The sequence below is a fragment of the Saccopteryx leptura genome, chromosome 2 (assembly GCF_036850995.1).
Source record: "Saccopteryx leptura isolate mSacLep1 chromosome 2, mSacLep1_pri_phased_curated, whole genome shotgun sequence".
Taxonomy (NCBI): Eukaryota; Metazoa; Chordata; class Mammalia; order Chiroptera; family Emballonuridae; genus Saccopteryx; species Saccopteryx leptura.
The window spans coordinates 223,949,851-223,962,233 of NC_089504.1; the positions used below are offsets into that span (position 1 = coordinate 223,949,851).

At 44.4% G+C, this 12,383-nt stretch overlaps 1 protein-coding gene and 1 pseudogene across 1 annotated transcript in view; both read left to right on the top strand.

The window, feature by feature from the left end:
* The window catches only part of RCAN1 (regulator of calcineurin 1), a 94,634-nt gene that overhangs the window by 6,813 nt on the left and 75,438 nt on the right, over positions 1–12,383 (top strand). The gene's annotated exons all lie outside the window — the stretch shown is intronic.
* Positions 2,219–12,383, top strand: part of LOC136393957 (elongation factor 1-alpha 1-like) — a 51,634-nt pseudogene continuing 41,469 nt past the window's right edge.

Here is a 12,383-nt window from a genome sequence, read left to right on the forward strand (position 1 = left end):
TGTCTTCATGTTGTATAGATTTCAATCATGTAGAATCCCTTTACGGTATTTGATTTAGTGGTTAGTGATTTAGTAGTGTTGTTATTTATTTTTTTAACCTGTAAAGATTTAGTTGGGTATAGTACGCTCACATTCCCCACTGAAGTGTGCACGTTGAGGCAGTGCAGCATAATAGCTAAGAGTGTGGGTCTTTGGCTTACCTTTACCACTACCCTACCCGTGCCTTAGTTTCTCCACCTGTAAAATGGAGTGCCAACAGTACTTACATTTCATGATATGCATACAATGTTTGTCACAGTGACTAGGACATAGTGAACACACAGTATAAGTTGGTGTGTTAGTTATTCCCTGCTGTGTAACCAGCTAACTCAAAACTTATTGGTACAAAGCAGTAAGTGTTTATCTCACTGTCTGTGGGTCAGGAACCCAGGGATGCATAGCTTGGTGCCCCCGCCTCCAAGTCTGCAATACATCCCAGCAGGACAGCAGCAGTCAAGTTCTAGTGCAGTGTAAAATCCAGCTGTTTTACACCATTTTCACTCCTCAACCAGGTGTCAGAGGCATGTAGTTTCTCAGATTAAATCATGCACAAAATTTCCTCTTAAGCCTCCTTGAGTGGAAAGGTATTAAACCAATATGGAGTGGTTTAATTTGTTTGGGATGTTCAGATTGTTGTGTGTTGTTGTTTTTTAAAAAAAAACTACATGCAAAGTTTACTTTAGAGCAGGGGTCGTCTCACTACAAGGCTACAAGGCTGGACTAAAGGTATGTCGCTTCCGGGCTCACTCACAGGTTGGTAGCAGGGTCTCATTTCTGGAAGGGTGTCGGACTGGAAGCCTTGGTTCCTTGGTGGCTGTTGGCTGGAAGGCTCTGTTCCTTGCCACATGGGCCTTACAGCAGCTCCAGCATGGCAGCCAGCTGCCATCAGAACGAGCAAGAAAGAGCGTGCTGGACCAAAAGGACTCACGGTCTGTGTAACAGAGTCTCAGAGTGATAGGCGTCCCTCTCCCCCCCCCCCCCCCCAGCGTTCTGTTCTTCAGAACTAAGTAAGTGCAGCCCAAATGCAGGGGACGGGGGCTTCCCAGGGCCTGAGTACAGCCGGGGACCCCTCAGGCCATCTCCCAGGCTGCCCCCCACAGCAGCTGCTCATTCGTACGTTTTGTCCTTATCAACTTTTTTGACTTCTGTGGAGCAGTTAATGTGCACAAATGTTTATTAAGGCATATTCTAATCTGATTTTTTTTTCTAGCTTCAATTCTATAAGAGAATACAGTGTTAGCTTCTAAACATAAAATACCTCATTGAGAAGATTATAGTGAGGTTATTAAGTTTCTAACTGCTGTGTTTCTAAAAGAAGAGCTTGGGAAACTAAACCTTTTCTACCATGGGAAGGTCCAGTACTTTTCCTTTCATTACTAATTTTGGCAGGTGCAGTGTGAATTTCCCATGTGTAATCATAATTGACACCATAGAAAGAGGTATTTGAAGTTGGCCTGATTTCTGAATTAAAAGACAAAAATGTTACCTAATTCAGATAGCTAATTACAGATTTTTTTCTGCTTAACATAACAATAGCTCGTTATACTTCATCACTTTTATATTTTCTGTCAGTTACTGCTTTATTTTAAAGATAATAGAGTTTTTATTTATGTGCTTTATGTGTAATATGTATCATTTCATCTTTTCACAACAATTCTATGAAAAAGGTACTATTATCATTCCCATTCTACACATGTGGAAACTGAGGCCAGGGTAGGCTAAGTAACCCATCCCAGGTCAGTGAAATACACAGCCAGTAAGTGCTAGTCCTAAGTTCTGGAGCTAGTTTTAGCTGCCCCTGAAGCCTTAACTGTAATCATCTTCCAGTCTGTGGTGATGCACAGGAATTTATCATGTCACTCACATCTTACTTAAACCCCAGGATAGCTCTGTAAGAAAGTTGTTTCACAACTCTGTTATTCTTTTGGTCATTTCTTTCTAGCCAACGGGTGTATCTGAGCGCTCATGGTGCAGGATACATGGCGGTGTTCTTGCAGTCTTGCGAAGACCTTGCAGGCACTGGAGCCAGACAAACTGGGTTTGAGCCCTGGCTCGGTCACTTCACTCATTCATTTATTTCATTCATTCATTTTTCCAGCAAATACTTATTGAGAGCCTCATGTTCTGAGCACTGTGCTGGTTGTAGACCAGCTGTGGGCCCCTAGATGAGTCAGCCACCATGCCCAAGCAGAAGAAGGACATTCACCCTTACCCCATGGTCATGGTGAGGCCAGTGTGCGGGGTGCAGCCCTAGACAGGCCCCAGGTGGAGGACAGATACTGTCCCTCCCTCATGGAGCTCACAGCGAGAAGGGAAGACACAAAATTATTTTCTTTTATTGTGTGTTATATGAATATAACCAAGGAGCTTAATAGAACCATAATAAACCACACGTCCTTGAGCACATTGTTAACCTGTCCATACCCCAGGTGCTTCCTCTGCAAAGTGAGCAGGTTGACTTGGATAACCTCTGTGACGTCATCACTGGCTATGCGCTGGTACCAGCACAACCCACAGGTTAAATCAGTCTTTCTTTTTTAGCGAGAGAAACAGGGAGAGACAGAGAGAAGGACAGATAGACAGGAGGGAGAGAGATGAGAAGCATCAATTCTTCATTGTTGCATCTTAGTTGTTCATTGATTCCTTTCTTTTTTTTTTTTTTTTAAAGCTGGAAACGGGGAGAGACAGTCAAGACAGACTCCCGCATGCGCCCGACTGGGATCCACCCGGCACGCCCACCAGGGGGCGTCGCTCTGCCCACCAGAGGGCGATGCTCTGCCCCTCCAGGGCGTCGCTCTGTCACGACCAGAGCCACTCTAGCGCCTAGGGCAGAGTCCAAGGAGCCATCCCCAGTGCCCGGGCCATCTTTACTCCAATGGAGCCACACTGCGGGAGGGGAAGAGAGAGACAGAGAGGAAGGAGGGGGGGAGGGGTGGAGAAGCAGATGGGCGCTTCTCCTGTGTGCCCTGGCCAGGAATCAAACCCGGGACTTCTGCACGCCAGGCCGACGCTCTACCACTGAGCCAACCGGCCAGGGCCCATTGATTCCTTTCTTATATGTACCTTGACCTGGGGACTATAGCTGAGCCAGTGACCCCCTTGCTCACCAGTGACCTTGGGTTCAAGCTGGCGACCTTAGCTTTTTAAGCCAGCAACCTTTGGGCTCAAGCCAGCAACCATGGGGTCATGTTTATGATCCCATGCTCAAGTCAGCAACCCTGCGCTCAAGCTGGATAAGCCAACACTTTATTTATTTATTTATTTATTTATTTTTCATTTTTCTGAAGCTGGAAACGGGAGGCAGTCAGACAGACTCCCGCATGCGCCGACCGGGATCCACCCGGCATGCCCACCAGGGGGCGATGCTTTTGCCCCTCTGGGGCATCGCTCTGTTGCGTCCAGAGCCATTCTAGCGCCTGAGGCAGAGGCCACAGAGCCATCCCCAGCGCCCGGGACATCTTTGCTCCAATGGAGCCTCGCTGCGGGAGGGGAAGAGAGAGACAGAGAGGAAGGAGAGGGGGAGGGGTGGAGAAGCAAATGGGCGCCTCTCCTGTGTGCCTTGGCCGGAAATCGAACCCAGGACTCCTGCACGCCAGGCCGACACTCTACCACTGAGCCAACCGGCCAGGGCCAACACTTTAAGTTGGCAACTTCGGGGTTTCAAACCTGGGTCCTCAGCATCCCAGGTCAATACTCTATCCACTGTGCCACCACCTGGTCAGGCAAATCAGTCTTTTTCACGTAGGAATTTGCTCAAGAAGAGAATTTCTCCTATGTGACCTCAACCCTTTTCCCTGTGACCTATCCAGCCTTCCACCTGTAGCAGAGACTGGACATGACCCTCCTAGGTGTTCGCTGGGGTTCTTTAACAAAAAGACAGGTTAACAGCAGAACTGTGTGAGTGCATGCAGCACCCCTCACCCAGGAGAAACTTCAGCGAAACGGAACGCAGGAGAGAACAGTAAAGCCGGTGCCCACCTGGCCCATTGGTAATTGTTACAGTGTTACTGACTGTATCCCCTAGGCCAGTGGTCGCAAACTCATTAGTCAACAGAGCCAAATATCAACAGTACAACGATTGAAATTTCTTTTGAGAGCCAAATTTTTTAAACTTAAACTATTTAGGTAGGTACATTCCTTATCAAGGTAGCACCTGCACATGGTATCTTGTGGAAGAGCCACACTCAAGGGGCCAAAGAGCCTGACCAGGGCTAGGCTCTTCCTTACATCCCAGTGACTGCTCTTTGTACGTCCTGACCCCTTCACCTTTTTCACACATACCCCACCCTCCTTCCCTCCGGCAACCCAAATGGTCTCTGTAGGAGTCTGTTCTGCTTGATCATTTACTTCGTTTTTTAGATTCAGTCATTGATAGATATGTATTTATTGCTATTTTTGTTCTCTGTGTGTGTGTGTGTGTGTGTGTGTGTGTGTATTTTTCTGAAGCTGGAAACGGGGAGGCAGTCAGACAGACTCCCGCATGCGCCCAACCGGGATCCACCCGGCACGCCCACCAGGGGGCGACGCTCTGCCCATCCAGGGCGTTGCTCTGTTGTGACCAGAGCCATGCTAGTGCCTGAGGCAGAGGCCACAGAGCCATCCTCAGCGCCTGGGCCAACTTTGCTCCAATGGAGCCTTGGCTGCAGGAGGGGAAGAGAGAGACAGAGAGGAAGGAGAGGGGGAGGGGTGGAGAAGCAGATGGGCGCTTCTCCTGTGTGCCCTGGCCGGGAATCAAACCCGGGACTCCCGCACGCCAGGCCGACTGGCCAGGGCTTATTTTTTAATCTTTTCTCTCTTATGTAATTGAAGAGTAAAAATTATTTTTTAAAATGATTTAAATTAAGAAAAGAAGTATTAAAGAAAAGAGTAAATGTGTGGAGAAAGGACAGGACAGAGGGGAGCACTGCAGGCTCCTGGCTGCCTCTCTGGGCTGAGAGTCATCCCCAGCGAGGGCGGAACTGGGGTACTTCCTGTACTGAGAGCCAGAACAGAGAATGCCCTGCCTCACGGCGGCTTCATAGCTTCAGCTTAAAATCACCTTCATTCCATGTCGTAGAGGTGTGTTGGGGGACACATTCTGATTTCCTTCACACCCTATTCTGCCTTGTCCTGCATTGGTCAGGGCGAAGAAGTCCTGGGGGCTAGTTTGTAGCTGGAGAGGAAGTGAGCTTGTCGCTTGCACGAGGTCCCCCTCAGCCTGGGTAGGGTGTGTAGACTGATGAGTGCATACTGGTGCCTGGGAGGCTTTACCTGCCCCGGCATTGAGGCTGCCGGTGACCCTTCAAGTCTGCTAGAGATAGAGTCTCGCAAAGCTGGGACACTTGGCTGAAATTTTTTTTAACTGTAGATTATTGGAGACTTTCACAAATCTCCTAATAGCTATTCTTTATTGACAGGATGACCATATGTCCCAGTTTGGATGCTAAGTTGTATAAGTAGTTATTATACAACTCATTGTAAGCACCCTATTTGTTGGGACTTAACCATTTATGCATTTCATTTAATCCTTACAGCCTTCTAAGATAAATACTATATTTGCCTTTCTCCCTTTGCAAAACTGATCTGTACTAGAATCATGGCAACTGGACGTTTGACTCCGGGCTGTCACAGAACCAGGCAGGAAGGGCTCAGCCCCAAGCCTGTTTTTCCCTAAGGAGGAGTCAGGGCTCAGAGAGAAGACGGTGTTGTCTCCATAGTGCTCACTGGATATTCTGGACCTGGAACTCCCATGCAGATCTTCCGGCCCACTGGTCATGTATGCCACTCTTCTAATTCTCTGTGAAATAATGTCTTCCCCTCTCCCACCCCACCACCATCCAAAGGAACCCAGGGCTTGCACATAATGAGGACATCTAGAGTCAGGTCGGCAGGAACAGGCAGAACTGTCCCCAGTGCTGCTGTTTAGGGGCAGCCAGCCTCTGCTCCTGGAGGGGCAGAGACGGTCCCTGCCAGGTGGTCTGGCGCTGCTCTGAGACCAGCGCTCACCACCAGAGGGAGGTAACATCACATATATTCTGTTGTGGAGCCTGGTGGTTGAGTTTATTTCAGGCATCAAAGACAAAGTGCATTTTCAGGAGGGAGAAGTCACATCTTCTGCCACAAAGGAGCTTATTAAAAAAGGTAAGTTTGTAGTTGAAATGTTAAAGCAGAGAGACACCCCCACCCCCCACCCCCCCACACACACACACAGACACCCAAGGGAATCGACAGAGCCACCTCCCTGAGTGGACCCTTACCTGCTGCTGGGCCATGAGACCCCTTGTTGAAACTGGATGCAGGGGCACTATGTTGACCTAAAGGAATGACCTTTCCACTTCACTGTGCTTGGATACAGGTTGTGACATTTTCTGCCATATGCTGCTTAGATTTGTTGTAATGTATTTGAACTATGTATGATTCAAATTATCAACATAAAGAAACAACTCAGTTGGAACACTTTATTTCAGAGGTAAGGGGAATTTTCTGAGCTGGCCTCAGGTATTGAGTATACTATATAGATTACTCTTTTTGTGTGCTGGTGGCTAGGTCATCACATCTAAGTGGTTAGAAGTGTTCTCTCATAGAAGCCCTGTCCTCGCATGATTCCAGAATTACCTGCTGCTCAGGGCCATGTAGGGACTATTCTGGGCTGAGTTAGGGTTCTGGTGAGTTCATCTAGATCTTGACTCCTTTCCCACAACTCACCATTGCATCCTAAGGTGTAGATGTCAGGTGGTGATGGAGACCCTCACCCCCAGTTCTGGGTCTGCATTCTGTGAAACTCCCTTGCAGCCCCTGAAACAGACCACCCATCAGAAAATACACCGGGTTGCAGCTCATGAACTGACCCAAAGACACTTGCAGACATTTGGAAAGTGATTCAGGATTGATTTATGCCCATATCTCTTTCTAAAAGAGCCAAGTCCAACAGGTATCTTTTGAACTCCTACCACGTGCTTCAACCTGACACTATTTGCAGAGTGGATTTTATGTTTAAAATCCATTCTGAATGTGTGCATTTCTTCGAAGTGATTCGTAACTGTGCAGAGGGGACTAACACTTGGACCCCAGTGTGCTCTGTTTTGTCAAATACTCGTTTAATCCTTGACAAGTATTGGGAAATACAGCTGAAGGAGCATAAGATACTATGTAGCCTCTCAGTTTAGAGCAGGGGTAGTCAACCTTTTTATATGTACCACCCACTTTTGTATCTCTGTTAGTAGTAAAATTTTCTAACCACCCACCGATTCCACAGTAATGGTGATTTATAAAGTAGGGAAGTAACTTGACTTTATAAAATTTATAAAGCAGAGTTACAGCAAGTGAAAGCATATAATAATAATTACTTACCAAGAACTTTATGTCGGATTTTCGCTGTTTGGCAGAATAAATCTTTATAAAACAACTTACTACTGCCCACCATGAAAGCTGGAATGCCCACTAGTGGGCGGTAGGGACCAGGTTGACTACCACTGGTTTAGAGGGTTTTAGTTATTTAGAGCAAGTTCGGGATACTGACCTGTCCTCAGCACCGTGAGCCTGCCTGAGACTGTGGTGTAAAGGGGGCTGGAGTGGTTACTGTAGACAAGTTGCATGTTGAGGGGATGACCTCCTGCATTTGTTGGAGGCGTAGTAGTGCAGAGGCCAGCCAGACAGAGCATTGTGTGTGGCATTAGTGGCTCGGAATGGACTGCACTGGCCCGCCGCTTCCGAGGCTGAGAATCTTCTCACTATAAAAGGAGGGTCGCTGACTGCCTTTGCCCTGGCAGGACAGAGAGCTCAGCACAGCGGGCACAGCCATGTGGCAGGGTCTGAAGGCAGCGGTGCTTCAAAAATGTTTGTCTGTTCTTCTTCAAGGACTCTTTTTATGTCAGTGAATTCATTGTTAGAGGTTTTATGTTGGGGCGCCCTGTGATTTTTGTTCATTCATTTATGTTCTTTCCCCTTTTTTTTTTCTCTACAAATAGCACAGGGACCAGATGGGCAGAACCACCAGCTGCTGGTGTTCATCTTACATTAATGGCTTAGTCGAGAGTGGAAATGTCTGAGGGTGTGTGCATGTATTACCCATGTGTGCCCACCCTTTATGGACAGATACCTGCCTTAGTTTGGAGTTGGCATGATACAGTGTTTAATAGGATGGTCCCCAGAGCCAAGTGAGGCTGATTCAAATGCCGACACTTGCCAGCATCTTGGCTGTGTGACCTTGGGCAAGTAACTTAATTGCTCTGTGCTTCAGTTTCTTCATTTGTAAAAAAACAGGGTACATACCGTAGCCATTTACATACCATAAATGGCTAGTAACAATACCAGGCTCGTAGTCAGTGTTTAGCACATTGGCAATTTTATTAAAATTATTAAAATGTGAAGCTTATAGTGTCTCTATTGCTCAGTTATTTATCCTGTGCCTAAGACTGTGCTTGCCATAGAGTCAATGCTCAATGAATATTTGTGCAGCAGGGGAAATAGAACACCAGCATGAAAGTATTTCTCTATTAAGTCCATTAGATATTAAACCTTATTTTCCCAAAAGCAATTGGGGCACTTATAAAAGTTGCATAAATTATTTTAGACTGGTAGAGTCTTTGGCTTTAATATTTGTGCAGTGATGTGTGTGTGTGCAGGCGTGCACGCAAGAGTGGTGCCCACATGAAGTTAACAGGCCTGGATGTTGTTGACATTTAGAATATTGTTGTAAAGTGTATCACCAGAAGACTAAGAAGACTAGTGTGGCTTGTTACTGCTTGTAAATACTTAGAACGAGCTGTCATTTCCACATAGTATGTTGGGACTTGAAAGGAGGTTTTAACATGAGGTAAGCATTGCTAAAAGTTGAAAACAACTTAGGAAATGAAACACTTTTTAAAATATCCCAAATAAGGTAATGACTATAAGAACTCCTTAAACTCTAAAGTATAAAGTCAATTTTGCTGATGAGAAGTCCTAGGCTACCTAGCACAGTGGAAATCAGTACTGGAATTGAGAAATAAATGCCTTGTCTGCTGGTGAGCTTTCTCCCTTCCACCCTCCACCCCTTTCCTCTATTCTCTTCCCTTCCTCCATCCTCCTCTCGTTCTTAGAATGCCTTTTAGGGCCCACACAGCTCTTTTCAAAAATTCATAGTCATCTGCTAACCCTCCACCTGCTTCATGAGCCAGTCAGCCTCTAGGTGGCTGGTCATCCATTCTCTGCAAAATCTCATCCTAAGAGGACACAGTTAGCTTGGGATCTTCTTATCTCTGAGTGCTGCACTGGTTTTATCCAACTGTGCCAGGAAAGATGACCTTCCTTAATGAGATGCATGCTGCCTGCTTAGTACTCAGTAGCCTGCTGTGCTTTTAATTAAATAAGCCAGTCTTTGAGAACTTGAGTCTTCTATATGCAACAGCATTACCCAGCAGTCTGGCCCTAGTTCCTGTAATTTGAGGTGCTTATGTCATAAGGTTGCACTAGTGGGGATGAAGACTGGAGTGAGGGGCCTTAGCATTGTATGAACCGGGCTCGTGGTTCTGGGGAGCAGTTCTCTGTGCTCTAGGTTCAGGAAAACACACCCCTCATCCAGCCTTCTAGCCAGAGAGCAGTTATTACAGGCTGACTTAAGCAAAGTGATCCCCCAGTTGTATTAGGTCCACCCTGGGCTGGGTGTGAGGTACATGATGGCATCAGGGAGACTTTCTATAGAGCCCAGCGGTAACAAGGGCCACTTGCTGCACCAACTCGGGGACATTACATTTGTCTAGACTACTGCGTGAATGGGAGAGTAATTCATTCTGAAAGTAACGTTTGGTCATAAAAATAAAGACAAGCATTTACTAAAAATTCCCCAACCTCTGCTCTCAACCTGTTTTTAGAGATAGCTTCTGTTAAGTTTTCCATGTATTCTTGTATGCATATTCTATACACATATAACATACACAGTATGTATAAAAACAGATAAATGCAATTATATATATACTACATATATGTATATTTATACACTATCATACTATATACACTCTTTTGCTACTCGCCTTTTAAACATATCGTGGACATCTTTTCAATAAACGCTGCATTTCTTTTGATGGCTGTCTGACATTTCATTATAAGACTATGATATGATTTAACCAGCAATTCCTACTGAGAGGCATTTAGGTTCTTTCTAGTGTCCCCCCCTCCCCCATATAAAAAAATGGCTCAAGAAACATCCTTATACACAGATATGTGTTATTTGTGTAACTGTTTATGAGATGTATTTCTAGGAGTGAAATTTCTGAGCCAGAGGGTATGGATATTTTGCATTTTGACAGAAACTGCCACTCTGTTCTCCAAAATGCTTATTCTAATTTATATTATCTGCACTGCGTAAGAGTTCCTCCTTCCCTGCATTCTTGCCAATACAGGGGCTTGTTTTGGATCGTTGCAGGGATCTTTCATAGGGAAAAGTAGTATCCCTTTGATTTGATTTGCTTTTCCTTAATTAGGAACAAGGTTGACCATCTTTTATGCTTATTGGTCATTGTTGTTTTTTCTATAAATTAATTGATTGTATCTTTTTGCTACTTTTCAGGTAAGGTTTTAGGCTGTACTTATAAGGATCTATAAGAGTTATTATATATTAAGGAAATTGATACTTTATTAAATATGTTGCAGATATGTCCTCCTGTTTGCCATTTGATTTTATGATATTTTTTACCCTGGAAAATTTTATTTATTTTATTTTTTTCTGAGCTCAGATGGAAAAATTTTACCTCCCTGTCTCTTGGACTTGTCTCATCCATAGAAAAGTGTGTTTTCTTCTAGTGCTTTTAAATTTTTATTTTTGATGTTTGCTTTTCACTCACTGGAGATTTTGCTATAAGGAGTAAGTTCGGTTTCTAGTTGTCTTTTTTAGCATGTTATGTGTAAGTTTCAGTATTGCTTAAGAAAACTCTTTCTCTCCCTGCAGATTTGGAATGTCACCTAATGGTCAAATATACTTGAATCAGGACTCTTCTGTTGCTCTTTTGTTCATTTCTAAACCAGTTTCATACTATTTTAATGACTGTGTCATATGTTTTAGCCTACTTAATAATTAATAGGACTAATTCTCCCCTATTCTTCATATCTTAGAATTTATTTTCCTGGCCAGCTCATTTGGTTATTCTTCTTCGTGAACTGTAAACTCATTCAGTCATGTTCAATCCATCTCCTACCCCACCCCTGTTGCAAAGAAAGAAAACAAAAATGCAGCAGCCAACCCTGTTAGAATTTGGGGTGAAATTGCTTTGAGTTTGTAGAGTTACTTAGAGAGAATTGACACCTTTGAATATTATATTCCTTTATTGTTGTTCTACTTAGTTAAACCATCTTTTATGCTGTCAGTCCAAGTTTAACATTTTCTTTATATAGATCCTATTTTCTTAGTTTATACTTATGTACATCCCTTGTGTTTCACTTTCTTACCCACATGGCACTTCAACATTAAATGACAGTGGCAGCAGATGGCATCCCTGTCTTGTATGGAGCTTTTAAGGGAGGCGTGGTAGTGTCTCCTCACTGACCATAACTTTGGTGTGCTGATTTGGTACGTAACTCACCTTGAAGTAGCTTTGACAAGCACTTCCCTGTTCTGTGCCTGGTTATACCCAACAAGCACACCCAGCTCTCTCTCCTCACCTTTGTGGGGGCTCTAACCTTGCATTCAGTTCTCCTTTTTTAAAAAAGCTTCGGTACATATATACTATGGAATACTACTCAGCCATAAGAAATGATGACATCAGATCATTTACAATAACATGGATGGACCTTGATAACATTATATGGAGTGAAATAAGTAAATCAGAAAAAAACTAAGAACTATATGAATCCATACATAGATGGGACATAAAAATGAGACTCAGAGATATGGACAAGAATGTGATAGTAAGGGGGGGGGGAGTGGGGAGGGGCACAAAGAAAACCAGATAGAAGGTGACAGAAGACAATTTGACTTTGGGTGAGGGGTATGCAGCATAATCAAATGTCAAAATAATCTGGAGATGTTTTCTCTGAATATATGTACCCTGATTTATCAATGTCACTGCATTAAAAAAATTTTTTTTTTTTAAACTGTGATTTCTTTTTTTTTAATTTTTTTTATTTATTTATTTTTTATTTATTCATTTTAGAGAGGGAGAGAGAAAGACAGAGAGACAGGGGGGAGGAGCTGGAAGCATCAACTCCCATATGTGCCTTGACCAGGCAAGCCCAGGTTTCGAACCGGCAACCTCAGCATTCCAGGTCGACGCTTTATCCACTGTGCCACCACAGGTCAGGCTTAAAAATTTTTAAAAAGTGACCGCGGGTATGTTCTGTGAGCTGTGTGTCTCCATCTGCATGGTTACAGCACTGCAGTGGGTCTCTCTGCT